This window comes from Balaenoptera borealis, assembly GCF_965194805.1.
Source record: "Balaenoptera borealis genome assembly, chromosome: 3".
Taxonomy (NCBI): domain Eukaryota; kingdom Metazoa; phylum Chordata; class Mammalia; order Artiodactyla; family Balaenopteridae; genus Balaenoptera; species Balaenoptera borealis.
In genome coordinates, this window is record NC_138866.1 from 152,046,777 (window position 1) to 152,070,673 (window position 23,897).

General features: G+C 44.4%; 2 protein-coding genes across 9 annotated transcripts in view; both read left to right on the forward strand.

The window, feature by feature from the left end:
* BCL2A1 (BCL2 related protein A1) overlaps window positions 1-23,897 on the forward strand; it is a 410,729-nt gene that overhangs the window by 83,159 nt on the left and 303,673 nt on the right. The window lies entirely within an intron of this gene.
* LOC309627017 (5-formyltetrahydrofolate cyclo-ligase) overlaps window positions 1-23,897 on the forward strand; it is a 298,975-nt gene that overhangs the window by 66,605 nt on the left and 208,473 nt on the right. The window lies entirely within an intron of this gene.

Genomic DNA, 23,897 nt, shown 5'->3' on the forward strand with positions numbered 1-23,897 from the left:
TCTCTGCATCTATTGAGATGATCATATGGTTTTTCTCCTTCAGTTAATTAATATGGTGTATCACATTGATTGATTTGCATATATTGAAGAATCCTTGCATTCCTGGGATAAACCCCACTTGATCATAGTGTATGATCCTTTTCATGTGCTGTTGGATTCTGTTTGCTAGTATTTTGTTGAGGATTTTTGCATCTATGTTCATCAGTGATATTGGCCTGTAGTTTTCTTTCTTTGTGACATGTCTGGTTTTGGTATCAGAGTGATGGTGGCCTCGTAGAATGAGTTGGGGAGTGTTCCTCCCTCTTCTATATTTTGGAAGAGTTTGAGAAGGATAGGTGTTCGCTCTTCTCTAAAAGTTTGATAGAATTCGCCTGTGAAGCCGTCTGCTCCTGGGCTTTTGTTTGTTGGAAGATGTTTAATCACAGTTTCAATTTCAGTGCTTGTGATTGGTCTGTTCATATTTTCTATTTTTTCCTGATTCAGTCTCAGAAGGTTGTGCATTTGTAAGAATTTGTCCATTTCTTCCAGGTTGTCCATTTTATTGGCATATAGTTGCTTGTTGTAATCTCTCATGATCCTTTGTATTTCTGCAGTTTCAGTTGTTACTTCTCCTTTTTCATTTCTAATTCTATTGATTTGAGTCTTCTCCCTGTTTTTCTTGATAAGTCTGGCTAATGGTTTATCAATTTTGTTTATCTTCTCAAAGAACCAGCTTTTAGTTTTATTGATCTTTGCTATCGTTTCCTTCATTTCTTTTTCATTTTTTTCTGATCTGATCTTTATGATTTCTTTCCTTCTGTTAACTTTGGAGTTTTTTTGTTCTTCTTTCTCTAATTGCTTTAGGTTTAAGGTTAGGTTGTTTATTTGAGACGTTTCTTGTTTCTTAAGGTAGGCTTGTATAGCTATAAACTTCCCTCTTAGAACTGCTTTTGCTGCATCCCATAGGTTTTGGGTCGTTGTGTTTTCATTGTCATTTGTTTCTAGGTATTTTTTGATTTCCTCTTTGATTTCTTCAGTGATCTCTTGGTTATTAAGTAGTGTGTTGTTTAGCATCCATGTGTTTGTATTTCTTAGAGATTTTTTCCTGTAATTGATATCTAGTCTCATAGTGTTGTTGGAAAAGATACTTGATACGATTTCAGTTTTCTTAAATTTACTGAGGCTTGATTTGTGACCCAAGATATGATCTGTCCTGGAGAATGTTTCATGAGCACTTGAGAAGAATGTGTATTCTGTTGTTTTTGGATGGAATGTCCTATAAATATCAATTAAGTCCATCTTTTTTAATGTATCATTTAAAGCTTGTGTTTCCTTATTTATTTTCATTTTGTATGATCTGTCCATTGGTGAAAGTGCGGTGTTAAAGTCCCCTACTATGATTGCGTTACTGTTGATTTCCCCTTTTATGGCTGTTAGTATTTGCCTTATGTATTGAGGTGCTCTATGTTGGGTGCATAAATATTTACAATTGTTATATCTTCCTCTTGGATTGATCCCTTGATCATTATATAGTGTCCTTCTTTGTCTCTTGTAATAGTCTTTGTTTTAAAGTCTATTTTGTCTGATATGAGAATTGCTACTCCAGCTTTCTTTTGATTTCCATTTGCATGGATTATCTTTTTCCATCCCCTCACTTTTAGTCTGTATGTGTCCCTAGATCTGAAGTGGGCCTCTTGTAGACAGCATTTATACGGGTCTTGTTTTTGTATCCAATCAGCCAGTCTATGTCTTTTGGTTGGAGCATTTAATCCATTTACATTTAAGGTAATTATTGATATGTATGTTCCTATTACCATTTTCTTAATTGTTTTGGGTTTATTATTGTAGGTCTTTTCCTTCTCTTGTATTTCCTGCCTAGAGAAGTTCCTTCAGGATTTGTTGTAAAGCTGGTTTGGTGGTGCTGAATTCTCTTAACTTTTGCTTGTCTGTAAAGCTTTTAATTTCTCCATCAAATCTGAATGAGATCCTTGCTGGGTAGAGTAATCTTGGTTGTAGGTTTTTCTCTTTCATCACTTTAAATATGTCCTGCTACTCCCTTCTGGCTTGCAGAGTTTCTGCTGAAAGATCAGCTGTTAACCTTATGGGGATTCCCTTATGTGTTACTTGTTGCTTTTCCCTTGCTGCTTTTAATATTTGATCTTTGTATTTAATTTTTGATGGTTTGATTAATATGTGTCTTGGCATGTTTCTCCTTGGATTTATCCTGTTTGGGACTCTCTGTGCTTCCTGGCCTTGATTAACTATTTCCTTTCCCATATTAGGGAAGTTTTCAACTATAATCTCTTCAAATATTTTCTCAGCCCCTTTCTTTTTCTCTTCTTCTTCTGGGACCCCTATAATTCGAATGTTGGTGCATTTAATGTTGTCATAGAGGTGTCTGAGACTGTCCTCAATTCTTTTCATTCTTTTTTCTTTATTCTGCTCTGCAGTAGTTATTTCCACTATTTTATCTTCCAGGTCACTTATCCATTCTTCTGCCTCAGTTATTCTGCTATTGATCCCTTCTAGAGAATTTTTAATTTCATTTATTGTGTTGTTCATCACTGTTTGTTTGCTCTTTAGTTCTTCTAGGTCCTTGTTAAACGTTTCTTGTGTTTTCTCCATTCTATTTCCAAGATTTTGGATCATCTTTACTATCATTATTCTGAATTCTTTTTCAGGTAGACTGCCTGTTTCCTCTTCATTTGTTAGGTCTGGTGGGTTTTTGCCTTGCTCCTTCATCTGCTGTGTTTCTCTGTCTTCTCATTTTGCTTAACTTACTGTGTTTGGGGTCTCCTTTTCGCAGGCTGCAGGTTCGTAGTTTCCGTTGTTTTTGGTGTCTGTCCCCAGTGGCTAAGGTTAGTTCAGTGGGTTGTATAGGCTTCCTGGTGGAGGGGACTAGTGCCTGTGTTCTGGTGGATGAGGCTGGATCTTGTCTTTCTGGTGGGCAGGTCCACGTCTGGTGGTGTGTTTTGGGGTGTCTGTGGCCTTATGATTTAGGCAGCCTCTGTGCTAATGGATGGGGTTGTGTTCCTGTCTTGCTAGTTGTTTGGCATAGGGTGTCCTGTACTGTAGCTTACTAGTCGTTGAGTGGAGCTGGGTCTTGGCGTTGAGATGGAGATCTCTGGGAGATTTTCGCCATTTGATATTACGTGGAGCTGGGAGGTCTCTTGTGGACCAGTGTCCTGAACTTGGCTCTCCCACCTCAGTGGCACAGCCCTGACGCCTGGCTGTAGCACCAAGAGCCTGTCCTCCACACAGCTTTCTGTCCTCTATTTCCACACAGGTATTGCAGTCTACTTTGATGTCTGAATGTTGAGTCTGATCAAGGAAGCTGTAAGTTCCACTTGCATGAGTTCTTTGAGCAGTTTCCTTACTCTGTAGCATCAATCCTTGGTGAGACAGGCAGAATCATTCGTCCATGAGCTGGAGATGGCGAAAGGGGGTGCTGGCGTCTCCCACGCTGTCCGCAACTTTGTTGGCAGGTCAGCTCCACCCTGGCGCCCCTGCCTGGGTGGCAGGCTGGGTGCAGCTGCACGCAGTGCCGACCGCTGGGCCCGGACGGCCACTGCCAAGGGGTCAGGAGTGCAAGGTTCCTCGGTCCTGGGGTGCACAGTCCGGTCCTCCGCGCTCTGCCTGGTGGGAGGCTCGGAGTTCTCTCGCTCCGGACGCAGGGGCGGGGCGCGTGGCTGTCCCCTCCAGATGCGGGGTGCCCTGTTCGCTACTTCCTCCTCCTGCCCGGGAGGCGCACGTGTGGGTCTGGTCGCGGCCACCGCCTCTGCGGTTCGCGGGCTGGCAGAGCGTCCCCGCCCCACCGTGGGTGCAGCCAGGGGCTGGGGTGAAGCGAGAAGGGATTCCCCTCTGCGAGTTCGGGCTTCCTCACCCAGCGCGGACCCCGGGCTCGGTCCGGTGCCGCCGCCACGGCTGCGAGAACCACTTCACGGCAGCGCAACCTGTGCCACTGGCTCCGGCTGGAGGAGGCAGTGGCGGCGCGGCTTGCACGGGGACTCGAAGCGTGGACTCTTTACCACTGGACCGCCAGGGAAGTCCCGCCTGGGGGATCTTGTTAGATTGCAGATTCTGATTCAGTAGGTCCACAGTGGGACCTGAAATTCTGCATTTCTAACAAACCTTCAGGTGCTGCTGCTGGTTTGCTGTGCACTCTGAATAGCAAAGCCCTAAGCTTTTTAAAGTGCTGTTCAGGACGGCGGCCTTAGTCACAGGTAGCTTTTTAAATTTACATTGTTTAAAACTGAATAAAATTTAAGATTCACTTTTTTGGTCACACTAGCCACATATCAAGTGCCTACTGTATTGAAAAGCACAGGGATAAAACATTTCCAACACCGTAGAATGTTCTGTTAGACAGCACTGTTTTCTAGAGCACTGTTTTTCAGACTGTTTTCTACAGGTCACCTACTAAATCAGAATCTCGAGAGATAGGGGACTGGAAATTTGCATTGTAAACAAGCACCCCAGTGGGTTCTTATGCATGCTAAAGTTATAGGAAAACTTTTACAGAGATCTAAAGTCTTATGTTTAGAGATAAGTCTAATGTGGGAATAGGTAAATATCAGAGACAGACACGGAGCAAGCAGCTCAGCTTAAATTGGAATGCCCTTCTTGTCAGCCATGGGAAGTATGTCCAGTTGTCTACAGGTGCAATAGGTTTCACCTGGTGGAGCTGACCTCTGACACCAGAGCCATGTAGGGTGGAAGAGGTTTAAACCCCTCAAGCCAGGAGTGTTCTGCAGGTGTGCAGCCTGTCCCAGATGTGTTCTCTGATCCCACATGCCTCCTGGTCCACTGGGTGCTAACATCTGGTGAGGACTAGAGGCTGCATTCAGTTTCAGGGATGACTCTCAACCCAGGTTAAGTACAATCCAGAAATAGTTCTCTTCTTTTTCTTTAGATCTTTTGGATCTCCCTTTCCTGTGCAGGAACATATTTTGGGCAGATCCTCTAGTTTTTGGATCACCCTTCAGATATAAAAAGAAGTTCCATTCTCAGGTTTCAAAAAGTTCAGTCCAACCTTATATCAAAAGTTCACTTTCTCATCCAACTCCATGCTTGTTTCTTTCTTCCACTCGTGGGGAAGTGGGGAGAGGTCTCGGTGTGGTATTTCACTTCCCTTGCTCCTTTCTTCTGGCTCAGAAAGTTCTGACAATGGAGGAAAAGGACAAAGCTCACCTGAGTGTGCGCTGGCGTAACCTGGCCGTCAGTGCCTTCTGCATGCCAGATGCCCACTTACGGGCTATCTTTCATAGAGGCACTTTGTGAGAACCTCTGCTGGGACTGCGTGCACCGAACCACTCTCCCGCTGACCTCTGGTAGCCTCATCCCAGCCCCTGCCCTCCAGAGGCACAGGGAGGGCAAGGAAAATGACACAGCATTCTCTATACCTGCAGAGCCCCTTATTTCAAAGAATCGTCTTAACCTCTTATCTTTTCTAATACAACGTGGAGATGGATGATTGTGGTGGCTAGTTGAAGAACCATGCTGGCTACCTTTTACCTGCTGGTAAAGCCGGCACGGATATGTGTGTTGGACACCTCTTGTGCTGCTCCTACGTCCTCTGGGGCTGCTTTTTTCTCCAGCCATGGCTGCAGCAAACTGGCTGCCTACAGGTGAAGACAGCATCTCTCCTCACCTGCAGGGCTTCCCACCCTGGAATGTCATGTCTGAGTAAGACCCTTGCAAGAGCCCTCTCAGTCATCCTGGCACATGTGCACACCTGGCAGTGCGGGGAAGTCAGCATCCCAAGGGGCAGTGCTTGACCAGTGCAGGTCAGGAGCCCGTGGATGAATTCTCTCCACTTCTAACCTTTGGGCAGACAATTCTGAGTTCTCTTCTGCATTGCTCCTCCGAGAATCACCAGGCTAGTAGCGTTGAACTTCCGTGACCCTTCTCTGCTTCCTCTTCTCAGTCCCCCATTCTTGTTTCTCAGGCCACTTCCCCAAATATACTTCTGCATGCATTTCCTTGTCCCAGGATCTGCTTTTCAGGGGACCAGGCTAAAACAACATGTCCATCACTTCTCTTTAGAATGTGTAGATACCTGTCACCATTGTCCCTGCCTTGGAGACTGCAGAAATTCCAGGGACAAGGAAAAGCCCCATGGAACAACATTTTACACATGGTAATTGTACATGGAGAGCTGACAGGCACAGACCGATCACCGAAGCGGAACTCCATGGTGGTTAGCAGTCTGCACGGCATTCCTGTTGATAGAAGTTCATGTTCTTGTTCTCGTTCTTGAATGGGGGTGACGTACAGTGGACAGATAAACCTTGATTTAGTTGTTGAAGAGAGCTCTCCAAAGGCAGGAGGTAAATTGGAGTCTACTGTCTGAGGTTACTTTGTGTCTGACTATATCAGCTATGGTCCTTTACTTCAAGCAGAGACTGAACTTAAGTAAGAGAAAAAGAGATATTGGAAGGAGCAGTGGGTGCTGTGATGAGCTGCCTGATCCCCCTTTAGGACTGAAATATGCTTTCCTCCAGCTGCCAGAATGTTGGCTGCTGGCAGCTCAGAGCTGAGGCCCTCGCCTGGAATTGCTCTTGGCTAAACAAAGTCATCTTTCCCAAGGTTAGCACCCCTTCTCGGTGACAGCCCATACCCAGTGTCTGGTCATTGTAGAGGTACGAAGGCCTGGCTCCTTGCTTCAAGGCAGGCCGCCACTGAAGGGCCAGCCCAGCTGCAGCTCCCATGGGACTGGCTGAAGCCTGTGCGCTGTGCACAGCTGCGTTGCAGTTCCAGTTCTCTCCCTGCCCGGTTCTGTTTCTTTCCCTCCCTCAAAGCCTTAGAGCATTCCTCAGTAAACTTCCTGCACACCAATCTCCAGCTCACTTTGTTTCCTGAGAAATCTGATACTGGGAGTTCACAGAACTGAAGGAAGAACTAAATGCATGAAGGACAGAAAACAGGGCAGCCCTGGGGATCCTAGTGGCAGAAACTTGTAAATCCTTTAGAGGGATGTCAGGGCATCTCTGCTCAATATTCAAATTCCTGGGAGGGAATATATGATGGGCTTGTTAAGGTCAGGAAGAAGGGCCCTGTGATTGCAGCCCCATCAGAACTACATGGAGCAGCAGACAAGAAAGAAAAACAGTCAGTGTCTTCTGGACCGTGGTCTCTGGAGTTTCCTTGGAGGGAGAAGCTGAATATGTTGGCCGAGGACTGGACCTCTAAGCAGAGGGTGCCATGGCTCACAGGTTGCCGAAGAACAGGGTGGCCCCTGACCCTGGGGCAGGAGCAAGTGGAAATAGAACCCTGGAAACTTTACCCGAAGTCCATCAGGGTGCGTCACCGAAACGGGAGACAGGTTTGCTGACTGGTTCTTGCTTGCTGGGTTGCGTCTTATAGGAGGCACATGTCCCGCAGGTGGACTGAGACTCCTGGGAGTGCTGCCAGGTTCGGTGGAGGGACCCTACCTCGGGGGGATGCATATGTAGCAGGCTTTTAAGGAGTGCTTTCTATGTACCAGGAACCACCAAACATTAACTTTCTTCTCCCTCTTGAGTTCAGAACCAGCTGAGGGACAGACACAGGGCTCAGACAGAGGGTAAGTCAAGTATCAGCTTTGTTTTTTTTAATTTTTATTGGAGTATAGTTGATTTACAATGTTGCGTTAGTTTCAGGTATATAGCAAAGTGAATCAATTATACATATACATGTATCCACTCTTCTTTTTTCTTTTTTTTTTTCTTTTAAAGATTCTTTTCCCATGTAGGCCATTACAGAGTATTGAGTAGAGTCCCCTGTGCTATACAGCAGGTTATTATTAGTTATCTATTTTATATATATTAGTGTGTATATGTCAGTTCCAGTCTCCCAATTTATCCACACCTCCCACACCCCCATTATCCTCTGGTAACTGTAAGTTTGTTTTCTACATCTGTGACTCAGCTTTTTTTTTTTTTTTTTAATTATTTACTTATTTAATTTTATTTATTTACTTATTTATTTATTGGCTGTGTTGGGTCTTCGTTTTTCTGTGAGAGGGCTTTTCTCTATTTGCGGCAAGCGGGGGCCACTCGTCATCGCGGTGCGCGGGCCTCTCTTGCTGCGGAGCACAGGCTCCAGACGCGCAGGCTCAGTCGTTGTGGCTCACGGGCCTAGTTGCTCCGCGGTATGTGGGATCTTCCCAGACCAGGGCTCGAACCCGTGTCCCCTGCATTGGCAGGCAGATTCTCAACCACTGCGCCACCAGGGAAGCCCCGGAAGCCCCTGTGACTCAGCTTTGTTAATAGCGGGTGGAGGATGTGGCTTAGCTGTAGGGCTTCCTGAGACTTGGCTCCTGCACTCATCCTCAGCCCGTCACGAGTACAACTGGCCAGACACCCACAGGCCCTGCTAGCAGGGGCAAGAGCTCAGCGTGTGGCAGAGAGCACTTTTTCTATGGGGAGACAGGTCCAAAACAAACAAACCAGGGAAGGCTGAATCCATCAAACTCACAGGTCCTTCTGTGAATCCTAGCAGCCAGTGGGGGGGAGGAGGAAGGGAGAGAGGGCAGGAGTATTACTCTGGCTGAAGTCTCCCACCAGAGCCAGGGACACGGAAGTGCAGGACAGCTACTCCCCGTGTATATACATACACTAACATATTCAGGTCCCTGTCACTCTAGGAGGTAGGACTATGCCCAATTCACAGAAGAGGAAACTGAGACCAGGATCATATTCCAAATAAGCAGAGGCTCAGGATTTGAACCAAGTCTTCCCTGATTTTAAAGCCCGTGTTCTTTTCACCACCCCGTGCCTCCATCTTCATTTAGAATGCTGGAGAAAGGAAGTACTCCTCGTTCTCTTCCTGAACGCTTACAGGGAGCTCTCCTGGGTCCTGGGGCCACCAGCTCAGTTTGGGCTTGGTTGCTTGAGTTCCCTCAAGTACTGGAGTCCACGAAGTTGGGCATGTGGCAGATTGGAAGAGACAGTCACCTGGCATAAATGGGAAGACTGGGAGAGGGGTCCCTTCATGTGGAGCTGGACTTTGGTCCCCCCTTCAGGACCTACGCCTGGGGGCCAGGCCAGGCTGTCATCATAAGGCCAAAAAGGTGGCTATAGTGGTCTCACCGGGCCTCCCACTGGGGAGCCCTGAGCCCTGTGAGGGCAGCTGCTCTAGCTTAGCCCCTCCAGTTTGGATCTGTAGGAATCAGTTCCTGAAATCAGCTTTTTCCAGGACTGGGCCAGCTGGGGTTTCTCTGTGAGCTCAGATATGCCTTTTTGTTTTGTTCATTTGTTTGTTTTTGCTTTTTTCTGTTTTTTTGGCTGTGCCGCATGGCATGTGGGATCTTAGTTCCCCCACTAGAGATCGAACCTGTGCCCCCTGCAGTGGAAGTGTGGAGCCTTAACCACCGGACCGCCAGGGAAGTCCTACAGAAATGCCCTTTTGGTTTACTTCTCTCTGATCACAAAGTGCCAGTACTCAACCAGTCCTCAGTGGGCTACTTCCCGCAAATTTGGGTTTTCTCTCGATTTCCTTAGAAGCCTTTCTGTCATCCACCAAGTGGTTATGTTTCTTGCTTTCCAGTCTCTCTATAGATGGTCCAACCATTACACATCTGCATTCCCCCCCCTTATCTTTCTCTCCTTCCTTCCCATCTCCCTCCCCTCTCATCCCTTTGCTCCCTCTCTTTCCTTCTCTCTCTCCTTCTTTCTTTGTCTCCCTCCAAATCCGTCTCCCATCTCTATGTCTCTCCCTTCCCCTCTCTTCTTCCCCAACACCCTCACTTTGAACCCTAGGGGGACGGGGCTTTCTGCAAAGGAAGGGTCCTTGTCACATGATTATGAGACCTCCAATGTTATCTAGCAGAAAGCAGTACCCTGGGTATGTTCTGCTAGGGACTAAGGGACCATAAAGGAGTCCTGAATATGATGGAAAATCACTGGAAGGTGCTGGATTTGGGGCAGATGCTGCAGGGGTGAAGGTGGGTATCCGTGCCCCCAGAATGAGAGAGCAGGTGACAAAAGGAGAGGGGAAGGGTTCCATACCTCATTTTATCCTCTTGATAGTTTTTGCCCAGACCTAGTCCTGCCAGTGTTATTATCACCTGTAAATGCATTGATTTCTACCATCGAATCCATCCATTTTTTAATTAAGGCTTAGATAAAGTTTAAAAAAAAATCCCACCCACATCAGGCACCAGAAGGGAAATTTCAGAGAATGAGATGATCAGATTTCTAAGTTTATTGAAACACCTATAGATAACTGCATGACTGCTCATGCCATTTTAAGAAACCAAGTGCGGCTGGGCGAGCCACTTAATAACGTGGGAATTGTCGGCAGTGCGGATTGTGGACAGAGGATGAGCTCACCCTGGGCAGCAGGCGTTGGCTGTTGCGGAAATGAACACTGTGGCACGCTGCAGGCCAGCTGCACAGGGTCACACTGCAGATGGAGCCTCACAGCTTCTTGGGACCTGCCACCGTGCAGCCAGCCACCCTGCAGGCGAAGTGTCCAGGTCTGTCCAAGAGCAGCAGAGCCCAACCTCATCCCGTCCGGTGTCAACCCACACCCTGGAGCTCACTCTTGGATTAGCGATAGGTCTTCAGAGGCATTTAATCCTTACCACAATCCTGAGATACATATTATTACCCCTATTTTCCAGGTGAAGAAAATTGGTGAGCACAGGAGGGAGGGAACTTAAATACAGAACCACAGGATGAAGCAGCAGAGCTAGGGCTGTAGCCCGGATTTTCCAAGTCCTGGTCATGTGCACCTTTAGCTCTATCAGGCTACCCCCCCCACCAAAAACAGTCTAGATGGGGAGCAGTTAAAGGAGCCATCTTTTGGCCTCCGTGGTAAGTGTGTGAGAGTTGGTAGGTGAAAGGGGCATGTGGAACATAGGCGTTACGAGTATAGACTCTAAAATCAAGCTCTGTGGGTTCAAATCCTGGCTCCCCCACTTAGGAGCTGTGTGACCTTGTATAAGGTACTTAACTTCTCTGTGCCTCTTTATAAAATGGGGAATGATAATAATATCTGCCTTGTAGGTTTGTGGTAAAAGTTAAAAAGATAATGGATAAAGCATTGAATACAGTGCCTGGCACACAGTAAGTTGGGTAAATGGTATATATAGCTTGAGCCCACTTTTAGAATCCGAGGAAGTCTGTGAAAGTGCCTTGTATAGTGCCTGTCTCATCTAGGTGATCAGGAATTTCCAATCCCTCCCTGCCATCTTTCCTCTGGTTTTGAGTCCTTATAGGCCCTCCCTGCAGTGGACTAGGATGCTGCAGTTACCGGGTTAGAAGAACTGCATCTCAGAATTGACCCCTGACTATGCAGTACACTAACTGTGACCCTGCAACTGGCCTGGGCCTCAGTTTCCTCAGCTATAACATAAAGGGATAAGGACGTAGCTAGGTTTGAGCAAGTGTGTTTCGTGAACTTCTACATCAGAATCACCTCAGTGGATTGTTGAAAATGCACATTCGTGGGCCTTTCTCCACGTTGACCAAATCAGAATCTCTGATGGTGGGGCTCTAGAACCTACATATGTAAAAAGCACTCCCCACTCTGTGTCCTGGCCCAGCTCTCAGGGATTCTGATGTAATTGGTCATTAATAAAATAATGAAAGTAAATAATAAAATACATTAATAAATTAAAATTTAATTTAATTTTTATCTCTGGTTTTTGTACAGATTTTTTGTTTGTTTTTGGTTTTTAGCAGTTTTACTGGATGTGCCAGATATGGTTTTCTTTGTACTTATTCTGTTTGAGGTTCATAACACTTCTTTCATCTATGGTTTGATGTCTTTGGTCAGTTTTGGAAAATTCTCAGTCATTATCTCTGTCAAATTGCTTCTGTTCATTTGCTCTTTCCTCTCCAAGACTCCAATTACATGTGTGTTGGACCTATTTGCCATGTCCCATTTTGTCTTATATACTTGCCTCCCCATCCCCGTTCAATATTTTCCATCTATTTTTTTCTCTCCATTCTTTCAATCCAGATATTCTCTAGTGACCTTTGAAGTCTCTAATCCTTTCTTCAGCTGTGCCTAATTTACTATTATACTCATCTATGGAGTTCTTAGTTTTAGTTATTATATTTTCAGTTCTAGAATTTTTATTTGATTTTTAAAAATACATTTTAATCCTTTACTAATATTTTCCACCTTGTCCTTCATTTTCTTTTCTTTCTTTTTTTTTTTTTTTTTGCTTTATTTATTAGGATTGCAAAATGGTTACATTCTATCCTATTCTCTATCATTCTATCTTCATTTCTTATTAGCTGGAAAACATCTAAAAGGTGCAACTTCCACTCATCAACTATTTGATTAATTGAGGTGTAGATTTTACAAGAGAGGCAGGATAAATGCTTCAGTCAAACTTACAGATTGGAACTCATTATTAATCCTTATTGTGATGACTAATACTTTTTAAAATTAATTTTTATTGGAGTATAGTTGCTTTACAATATTGTGTTAGTTTCTGCTGTACAGCAAAGTGAATCAGCCATATATATATATCTCCCCTCTTTTTTGGATTTCCTTATGTCTTTCATTTTCTTGGACATATTACTCACAGTTATCTTGAAAGTCTATCTGATAATTCCAATATTGGCATCTCCTTGGATCTCTTTCTATGTCTATGTTTTCTCTTGGTTTTTGGCCCTTCACATCTCCTAGGATGCTTTGTAATTTGCTTATTGAATGTCAGATATTGTGTATGAAAAATTGTGAGATAATTTGAGACTCTGAGAGGATCTACTTTTGCTTTTGGAAGTTAAGGGAGTGGCAGATCATCATAATCCAGTCTGGGTTGAGCAGATTTGAAACTAGGCTTTAGTCTTTGTGAAAAAGGCTCTGTTTCTGGCTAGTCCTTATTCCTAGGTTTCAGATTCTAGCTGAAATCTTGGGCTGTGTACCAGGATACCCCGTCTTGCCCTGAGCCCCCTTTTTTCTCCCCCAGTTTGCCGAGATGACAAAAACACTGTTTAGCTTCACATCCTGTTGGCCTCTGGTTTCTACTTTGTCTCTCCTTCTCTTGGCTTCTTCACTGATCAGTTTCTACACAGCACAGCTTCTCTCAGCTTTTAGGTTTTTCTTAAGAATCAGCAAATGCTTCAAGGCCAAACGCTGTGCCCAATGTCAGGTTCACCTCCTGTGATTTCCTTCTCTGAGGTCTCAGTGCCTTGAGATCTCCCCACATTTGCTAGCTCTCTGTTGTTTTTTAAACAGAATTTTTAAAAAACGTAATTTTGTTCATAGTTTCTATTTGTTTTCAGTAGAAATGTTGATCTGTATAAGTTAGTGTGCCATAGAACGAAACTCCTTGGTATTGTTTGTCTGATCTTCTCGGGGGTTTTAGTGTGAGAAGCACTGGACAGAATCAACTCCTTGCTAAATCATAAGAACCACCTGAGGCCCTCGTTTAAAAGTCTCATTTCCTGGTCCTAAATTAGGCATACTGAATCACAGTCTCCAGGGAAAAAGACTGGTAATTTGTAGTTCTAACAAGTACTTTTAACAAAGGCACATTTTGGAAACACTGAACAAGTGACTCTAGGGTCCTGAGCACTTTCCAATTGTATTCTGCTTGCCTAAGCTTATTCCAGTTACCCCAGTGACCCTACCTACCTACCAATAAGCCCTGTGTATTCTGGTGAGAAAGAGCCTGGCAGAGAGGGCAGAGTGCTGCCTTTTTACTACCCCATCCAAATTTCTTTTGCATTCTGCATCTTCAAGAGTGGGAGCTTCCTTTTGCTGAATTATTTCCAATTTCTTCCTTAGACGTTTTAATCAGAGATGAAAAATGACTGGTCTTTTGCCAGCATTTCAGTCTAAGAGGAAGTTATTTGCCTCGTAGAAGTCCATTAATTTGCAGTGGCTTTAGAGCAGAAGGCAGTGTGATAATGTAGAAAGGGACCTGCAATCTGGGGATCAGGGATGAGCCCAGGGTACTTTGGTGGCCTAGGAGTTGTGGGCGTCCCCTGCCACCTCCTCTCCTCCCTGCATTAATGTAAGCTCCCTTTGCCTGCTTGACTATATCTGTTTGTCATCCTCCGATTGCCAGTCGTAGGACTAGAGTACAGTGCTGAACTTCACCACTGACATCCTTCTTAACCCTTGCTGGCTCCCCTGCCATCTCCTTGCTGATTCCCTGCCGTTCTGCTGAGTCGCCCAATAACATTTTCCTGCATTAACGTCTTCCCCTTGTTTTCTCTTCCTTATCTCCTTTTTCTCTCCTTCTTCACTTCTCTCCTCCTTCTCCTCACACCACTCCCCCTCTTCTTCCTTCTCCCTATTCCAGAATCAGAACAGGGGCTGTAGTATCCTCTCGTGTACCTTCCCTCTATCATTCCTCACCACAGCTCTCTCCAGAACCACCTCTCAGCAGATGGGAGCTCAGACAGGAGGATAAAGTTGTCAAATTCCTTTTCTCTGGACTGTATGGTAAGACCAGTTTCCCTAGTTCTGTCTGGCTCAGGAGGACACGTCCCACTTTGGAGGTCTCTCACTGTCCTAATGCATGGACTGCACAGTAAATGCTACCCACATCAATAAGAAAATAAGGAAATATGCCCAGTGGAAAAAGGGAAAAGGACATGAAAAGGTAATTCATAAAAGAAGAGATACACCATCAACAGATGAATGGATAAAGAAGATGTGGCACATATATACATGGAATATTACTCAGCCATAAAAAGAAACGAAATTGAGTTATTTGTAGTTAGGTGGATGGACCTAGAGTCTGTCATACAGAGTGAAGTAAGTCAGAAAGAGAAAAACAAATACCATATGCTAACACATATATATGGAATCTAAAAAAAAAAAAAGGTTCTGAAGAACCTAGGGGCAGGACAGGAATAAAGACGCAGATGTAGAGAATGGACTTGAGGACACGGGGAGAGGGAAGGGTAAGCTGGGACGAAGTGAGAGAGTGGCATGGACATATATACACTACCAAACGTAAAATAGATAGCTAGTGGGAAGCAGCCACATTGCACAGGGAGATCAGCTCGGTGCTTTGTGACCACTTAGAGGGGTGGGATAGGGAGGGTGGGAGGGAGACACAAGAGGGAGGAGATATGGGGATATATGTATATGTAGATCTGATTCACTTTGTTATAAAGTAGAAACTAACACACAATTATAAAGCAATTATACTCCAATAAAGATGTTAAAAAAATAATTAAACAATGAAACACAAATAGCCACAACTATGTGAGAAATATTTAATTTCATATATCATCGTAGAGCTCCAAGTCAAACCATGGGAGTGGTAAAAACTAATCAGAACAATGATAGTGAGTTTTGGCTCTGATGCAGGGAAATGGACACTCTTATATACTGCTGTGAGCGTATAAGTTTTTAAGTCTTTCTGGAAAGCAATTTGGCAAAATGTAACAGATATCTTATAATTTTCCATGACTTTTGACCCTGTATTTTTACTTTCAGGAATTTATCCCAGTGAAATAATGTAAGCTATTTGCCCAGAGTTATAACAAATTTGTTCAGCATGGGGCTGTTTTCAGAGCGATAACTTGTGTTATCTGGTGAAATATAGCCACACAACGATGAGGGACTGGCACATTTATACCAATGATACACTGCATAGCCGTTAAAAATATTGTTGATGAATGTTTAAAGAGGGGGAATGTTGAAGTTCTCAGGTTTAAAAAAAAACAGGTTACAAAGCAATATGTCACAATAATTGCATTTTGTGGGGGAAAAAAACAGCAATTGCATTTTGTAGGAAAAAAAAATCAATGGAAGAATATATACTAAAATGTTAATATGGCTATATCTCTGTTTGTTTTATCATACACAAAAATCAAAGAAGCATGATTTATTAAAAACAATAGAAAGAAAGCAGTAATACTGATCACTAGAGTGTAGGAAGAGTGGCTTGCATTCTAGTTCTGAATTTGCCTCCTGTGCTTTGAGAGGCTTAGAGCAGGTCACCTTTGTTCTTTGAGGGGCAGTTTCCTTATACGTAAAATAGAGGTGGCCCTTGCTCCATGTAATAGCATTCATATGTGTTTAGGACTTTCCTGATTACAGATCCTTTTTTTAATCCATTGTTTGATTTTGTCCTCACAGCTGTATCTTGCAGGATTGATTAAAGGAGATCAACAATTTGTAGGCCATTGGCTATTTTATTATCAGTTGATAAACGAGAAATCCATCATATTTTTATGTGCTGTATTGCAAAGAAAGGCTTCCTAAAGATCACGAAGGGCAAGGCTTTGAAGGAACTAGAATGGCCTGGTGTGGTAGCCGAGTTAAAGCTGGGCAGGATCTGGGTGGCAGACGGTCCACACTGTTGGGTCTGTGGTCAGTTACTAGTTGAGAATGGAGAGGTTGGTAGCAAGCCATGGCCAGGACTGGAGCAGGCCAAAGAGAAGTGTTGGAAAAACCAGAAAGTGATGACGGAGAAAGCTCCTCAAGGTGCAGGGATTGACCCAGGAAAGGTGGTTTCACTGTAGGTCCAGCTCAGGGTCCAGATATAGGACTTGAAGGCCCTAAGAAAAGAGTTGGAGCCAGCCCAGCAGGACCCAACTGGGCAGAGGAGAGACTGGAGAATTTTTTTTTTTTAATTAATTAATTAATTTATTTATTTTTGGCTGTGTTGGGTCTTCGTTTCTGTGTGAGGGCTTTCTCTAGTTGCGGCAAGCGGGGGCCACTCTTCATCGCGGTGCGCGGGCCTCTCACTATCGCGGTCTCTCGTTGCGGAGCACAGTCTCCAGACACGCAGGCTCAGTAGTTGTGGCTCACGGGCCCAGTGGCTCCGCGGCATGTGGGATCTTCCCAGACCACGGCTCGAACCCGTGTGCCCTGCATTGGCAGGCAGATTCTCAACCACTGCGCCACCAGGGAAGCCCCGAGATTGGAGATTTTTAAGTTTGGGAGCAAGCATGGCAGGCCTCACTAGGGAGCCCAGAAACAAAGATTTGACACATGCAGACTTGTGTGCAAGTTGCAAGTCTGCACTTATGCAAAACCGGCAGCAGTGGAGAATGGGTAATAGATGAACCAATCTACAGATAACCTGGAAAAATGAACTCACTTAAGTAAAAACTGAGCGGTTAACCTCCTGCTCGCTAACAGGTCGGAGCCTAATCTTTAAAACTGATGTCCCTGATCTCAAGGTGCCTTAGGTGGTAATATGAGCCGTGACTGACATGGCATATCTTCTCCATAAATACTTTTTCCTCTAACAAAAAAGTGTAGCTTTCCTGCCCCTGGGGCCACTTTTTGATGCTGAGTGTGCCCTGAACTGAACTCCTCTGTTTATGGAAGAGGCTCAATATGAAACTGCAAATTGACTCTTCTTTCACAATCCTTTTAATTACTGCACGTACCCAATTTTATTATCCAGTTATGGGCAAGATTAAAGTTCATCAAACTACTTGTTTTATGTGAAATTCCTTCATCTCCAAAAGATCAGAGGAACATTAAAGAACAAATGAAACAGTCGGTTGCAGATTATACAGGTTGATTTATCACTGATCTTCCATGAACAGCAAAATGGCTCTGAGATTTCTCCCAGCCTAATAGGCCTATGTGTACAGTGTACTGTATATCTTTTCATTTCAGCCTTGAAGAAAATATGATATATCCCCGGTGGGCGTCATAATTTCACTGAATGTATACTGCTTAAGGCTCCACAGTGCCCAGCCAGTCTGTTACAGCAGATGGATGGGAGCTCACTGGTTCATGAAATTGCTTTTGAATATTTGCAGAATGACCTTTTCCCACTCTATCCCACGGAAATGCATTAACTCATTCTACATGCCATGGAAAAATACGAACCACTCTCCTGCAAGGCCTGGTTGAAACATCACATCTTTTTCTATGAAACGTTTCCTGACGTGTTCCCCACCACCAAAAAACATCATTTCCCTGAAGTTCCCTTCCAGAGAGAAAAGGGGAAGGAACAAAGGCATCTACTGGGTGATATTACCAAGGTCACGCAGCTGGTAGGTGGTGGTACCACGATTATAATTCAGGTCTGGCCGTCTCCAAAGCTCTAGCTACTTCCACATCCCTGGAGCACATTGTTTATACCTGTTCTGTGGCCTTTATCCCCTTTTCCTTTTTATTTGAGCAACTGGAACACATTTTCCAATTCCAATGCCAATCCCACTCCCCCCACCCCCTAGTGTCCATTGGGAGATTGGGATTGACATACATACACTACTACGTATAAAACAGATAACTAATGAGAACCTACTGTATAGCACAGGGAACTCTACTCAACACTCTGTGGTGACCTAAATGGGAAGGAATCCAAAAAAGAGGGGATATATGTATATGTATAGCTGATTCACTTTGCTGTATAACAAGAAACTAACACAATATTGTACAGCAACAATAAAAATAATTAAAATTAATAAAAAATTAATTTAAAAAAGTTAATTATATGAGGTTATGGAGGTGTTAACTAACCAAACGGTGGTCATCATTTCGCAATGTATACTTGTATCAAATCATCACTTTGTATAACTTAAACTTATACAATGTCCTACATCATTTACATCTCAATAAACCTAGGAGGGGAAAAGAAAATTAGAGCATCTATGTATTTCCCTTAAGAAATTAATATTCATTGAAAATCTAATAATATGGATTTATGGTTGCATCTGAGGAGAAATTAAAGGAATGAATAATCAAAAAAAAAAATTGGAACCCATTTTCCTTCTGTCACAGTGGGAGCTCCAGGTATCGCTTTCTGTCCCCTCCTCTGCCAGCAGCTCCTCAAACATACCTTGCATTTGGAAGATACTCAGTGTATCAGTCAGGGTTTAAACAGAGAAGCAGAACCCTAGAAACTTGTACACATATATATTTGGTTCTGTGACAGGGTTAGTTACAGGAATTTCATGTGTTGCATTTGGTGTTGAAGCTTGAAGATCATGGGGTGGGCCGTAGGGAAGAGAAGATGGATAGAGGAGGGAAAGAACATGCTGGAACCACAGGTACCAGCTGGGCCACAAGGATAGATTGAACCCGTGTCAGTTCTTTTGCCTCTGACCTCGAAGGTGTGGGTGGTCTGCAGAAGCCAGGCCCTTTATCCTGGAGCTAACCATATACATCTGGCCCAGGATTTGGAGAAGCTGAAGGATTCAGAGGCAGGTGGGGCAGTTGCAGGCCTGACTTCCTGCATCACACCAATGGGCTGGGTCAGCAGAGCAGTGACCATACGTGTGAGTAAAATGGCTACTGCTCCCCTCCCACTGCCCGGATCTCCCACAGTGATCCCCCTGTGCCCTGCCCTAACCAAAAGCCTACAGGAAAGGGGGCTCTGGGAAATGTAGTTCAGCCTAAGAAAGTCACTATGGTCCACTTCTGTCAGCTTGGCACCCACACGCGTCTCTTTAATCCATACTTAGTCTCCAAATAAAGACAACGACGAAGTCATGCTTCTGTGTCATGTGCTACAACTAACCTGCATTCAGCCAAAGAGGCACTAACCCTTTCCTCAGAACAGGATATAAAGTCCCTTTTTTGGTCTTGGGGTAATGTTTGCTGTTTTCTTAGCCAATTCACACTCTCCCTTTGAGATATTAAATACTGACATATAAGGCTGACTGCTATTAACACAGCTTATGATGATAAAGGGGAAAGTACTTGGCTTATTTGTACAAATATTTATATCAAAATAAGAAAGAAATATTCATGAGTATTATAGTCTCATTTTCTACAACTGGTCACAGCTGGCATTTATAATTGCCTTCTTTCATTACTCATTCAATATTTCCTTTGCCTACAGCAGACGCCCTACGTGGTGGATCTAGGCCAGGAATTGGCAAACTTTTTTGTAAAGGGTCAGATAGTAAACATTCAGGCTTTGAGGGTCATAGAGTCTCTCTCCCAGCTGCTCAACTCTGTGGTTACAATGCAAAACAGCCATAGACAACACATAAACAAATGGGTGTTACAAAAAAACTTTATTTACAAAAATAGGTGGAGAGACGAATTTGGCCTGTGGGCTACATTTTGCTGATTACTGCCTAGGTCATTAGCAGTCCTGCCTGAATTGGGTTGTTGTAATAGTTTTCCAGTTAACAGAGGGGAACTCTTGCAAATTGGGATGATTTAGTTGGCTCTGCAAGTGTCCTGATAGCTAGAAATGTACATCATATAGGGCTTGCACTGGCTGCATGTCACAGAAAACTTATCTAACAATGGCTTAAACACACAGGAATTTCCTAAAGAAGCCTATTCAGGGCCGGCGCACCTGCTTAAGGGAGAAACCAAGAGCCTAGGTTTCTTTTGGCTCTCTGCTTTGTCATTCTTAACCTGTGGGTTTCATCCTCATGGTTGCAAGATGGCTGCCTTTCCTCTAGGCATCACTTTCACATCCCAGGCAGGAAGAAGATAGAAAGGCACAGCCATATGCCAGGTGAGTTGGTTTTGTTATCCCTAAGGTCCCACACACCAGACTACTGTTGACATATCACTGGCTAGTCAGATTCACCAGGTCACCTCTACCTGCAGTGGAGTTGGGGAGATGTTTTAAATTAGACATATTGACATGCTGAACAAAATCAGGGTTCTATTATTGGAATAGAATATTGAGAGAAGGAGAGAATCAGTGTTGGATAAGCCACTAGCAATGTCTATCACAGCTAGGAAGAAAGAGTTGATGGGATGGCGGGGGTGGGGAGAGGGCACAAGGACGAGAGCTCAAGGCCACTGGTACCCCAGTTGTACTCATTATAAAGCTGAAATGTCATGTCAGGAGTTTTTAAGCGGTGCTTGAACTATTTTCACCTCTTTCTAAATGGATCTTCCTTGACTCAGCAAATACCCCAAATGTTTCCTGCTACTCTAATTTGTACCCTCATTTGAATCTCCTTCTTTACAAATACCCAACTCATGAGACCATAACATTTTCCTTCATTTATGAACAATTCTTTCTGGCTGTTTAGGAAAGAAAAGAAGGATAGTTAAAAAATACATAATTACTCAAAGACTACATTAATTCTACTTGGATGTCCCAGCAGGGAACTCCATCCTGGAGAATTAATGAATGCCTGACCTACAGAACTGTAATGAAAAAAATGTCACAGGAGACCAACGTTTTGATTTATTGGTTAGAAGGGGGTTTTCCATGCTCTTTTGGTTTAATTACACGCTCTAGAAGAGGCGAAGCCGACAGAGAGAGACAGAAGAGGCAGAGACTTAAGGGAGCTGAGAGGTTGGAAACTGCTGTATTGCATTCCCCCTTTTGTAAAGCTGTAGCTATTGGAGCTTGTGGGCAGAGACTCTAAGATAAGGTGACTTTCGGGAGAAAGCCAAGAAATACATAAAAAGAATCCCTGCTGGTGCTTTGACAAGGAGATTGCTGGATGTAAGCGCCATGTTCCGTCCTGTTGAGTGAGCAGGCTGGGTGCCGGGGCAGGTGGGTGCAGAGCTCACCTTATGTGCACACCCATCCTGAGAATCCTGGGATCTTAGCCTGGCTCCCAGAAACCCTTGTCCTGAGCATGTGCTGGGCTTTCCAAGAGCAGTAGTAGAGAGGCCTTTTGGGACTAAGGCCCGATCTGGGGACAAAGGGATCAAGATTTCTCAATTCAGAGGCTTCTCAATCAAGAAACCTCAAAGATTTCTCAATCAAGGCTGCCCTATGCTCTTGGGGGAATGTCTGAATAATTTGGAAACCATCCTGAGGTAGGTGCTGTGCTCTTTTGTGTGTAAGGCTGAGGGTTGCCCTTCTGATGGATGCTAAGCCAGACCTAGGAAGCTTGTCACAGCTTCCTGTTGGGGGTGACAGTGCCCCCTGGGATCCGCCTGCTGCTTCTGTGACCTCCTCTCAGTCCCTCCAAAGTGCCAGCTCCTCCCACCCAACGCTGCCACACACGCCCCTCGCTTTTGCAGGTGCTCTTTTCCCCTCCCCTCCCCTTTGATCCTAGGCTGTTGTTGATCTCCCTGTTCATCCATCAGAACTCTGATGTCATTTTCTCCAGGAGGACCCCAAAACTACACCAGGTCAAGGCCTACTGTTACCCACTCTCTAGCTTCTGATGGGTTTTTTTCCAATTGAAAAAATGTTATGTGTTAATATATAATGAAACATAAAATTTACCATCTTAACCATTTTTTTAAAAAATATTTATTTATTTATTTGGCTGCACCAGGCCTTAGTTGTGGCATGTGGGATCTTTAGTTGCAGCATGCGAACACTTAGTTGCAGCATGTGGGATCTAGTTCCCTGATCAGGGATCGAACCCTGGCCTACATTGGGAGCGTGGAGCCTTAGCCACTGGACCACCAGGGAAATCCCCATCTTAACCATTTTTAAGTGTACAGTTCAGTGGCATTAAGTACATTCACACTGTTGTGCAACCATCACCACCATCCATCTCCAGAACTATGTTCATCTTGCTAAATGAAACTCTGTACCCATTAAACACTAACTCCCCATTCCCCCTCTTCAGCCCCTGGTAACCACCCTTCTACTTTCTGTCTCTATGAATTTGACTCTTCTAGGGCCCTCATGTAAGTGGAATCATGCAGTATTTGTCCTTTTGTGACTGACATTTCACTTAATGTACTATTTTCGAGGTTCTTCCATGTTGTAGCAGGTGTCAGAATTTCTTTCCTTTTTAAGGCTGAATAATATTCCCTTGTACATATACCATATTGTTTATCCATTTATCTATTGATGGACACTTGGGTTGATTCCACCTTTTGACTCTTGTGAATAATGCTGCTATGAACTTGGGTGTACAAATATCTATTTCAGATCCTGCTTTCATTTCTTTTGGGTGTATACCCCCGTATGGAAATGCTGGGTCATATGGTAATTCTGTGTTTAATATTTTGAGGAACCCCCATAATGTTCTTCCATAGCAACTGTACCATTTTTACATTCTTACCAACAGTGGACAAAAGTTGCAATTATTCCACATCCTGGTCAACACTTGTTTCTTTCTGGTTTTTTTGATACTAGCCATCCGCATGGGTGTGAGGTGGTATCACATTGTAGTTTTGATTTGCATTTCCCTAATTATTAGAGATGTTGAGCTTTCTGATACATTTTATTCCTAGAGTTTATTGCAATTTGTGATGAAACATTTATTTGTGAGATAACTTGCCTCATGTCCATCTTTCCCATTAGGCCCCGAGTCCTATAAGGGCAGGAGCCATGCCTGGCTTTGCTCACAACTTCATCTACAGAGCCTTGCTCACTGCTTGGCACACAGTAAGCACTTTACCTAAATCTTTTCCTTAATCCTGTGAGGCAGTGTTTACAAATCCCATATAGATGAGGAGGCTCAGAGAAGTTAAGTGACTTACCTGAGGTCACACAGCTGGTAGGGGATGAGCTGGAATTCATACCCACGCCTCCCTAGTTACAAGCCTTGCTCTTTCTACTAACATTCCTGAGGGAGTACCACACAGCAAGCCTGTTTCAGAGATGGCAGGTGGCCTTCATCTTAGCACCAAGGGCCTTGTCGCAGTTGAGCAGTACTGTGGGTTTGCTGTTGGTGGCCTCTCTCCTAGTCTGGATGATGTTTCCTGCCTTCTCTTGTGCTGGTGTAGACCGGATCCTGACTCCAGCTGGTACATGAGGACACACATTAGCCCCTTGTGGAGAGTTTAGTTAAACGACTGCTTAACACTGTTGCCTCGGCATCCGTGTTGTGGGCTGAGCCTCCTGCAGGGGCCGTGAGCTGACAAGAACCCCTCCCTCGAGAGCACGCCCCAGGTAACCGCCCACAGTCACAGGAGAGTGTCAGTTCCTGACATGACTCCCCCATAGGCCTTGGTGATGAACAGTCCCTTGTTCCTCCCAGCTCCTTCCCCTTCTGTGTCCCTTAGATCAGAACCCCGCAGAGCTTGCCAAAACCCTGCTCTCCTGCCTTAGCCTGGGAACCCCAGAAACACTCCACCCTGAACCCTAATAAAGGCACGTGCCCCCCGCCTTGCTGCTCACACTGTCTGCACCCTGCCTTGACCTCCCC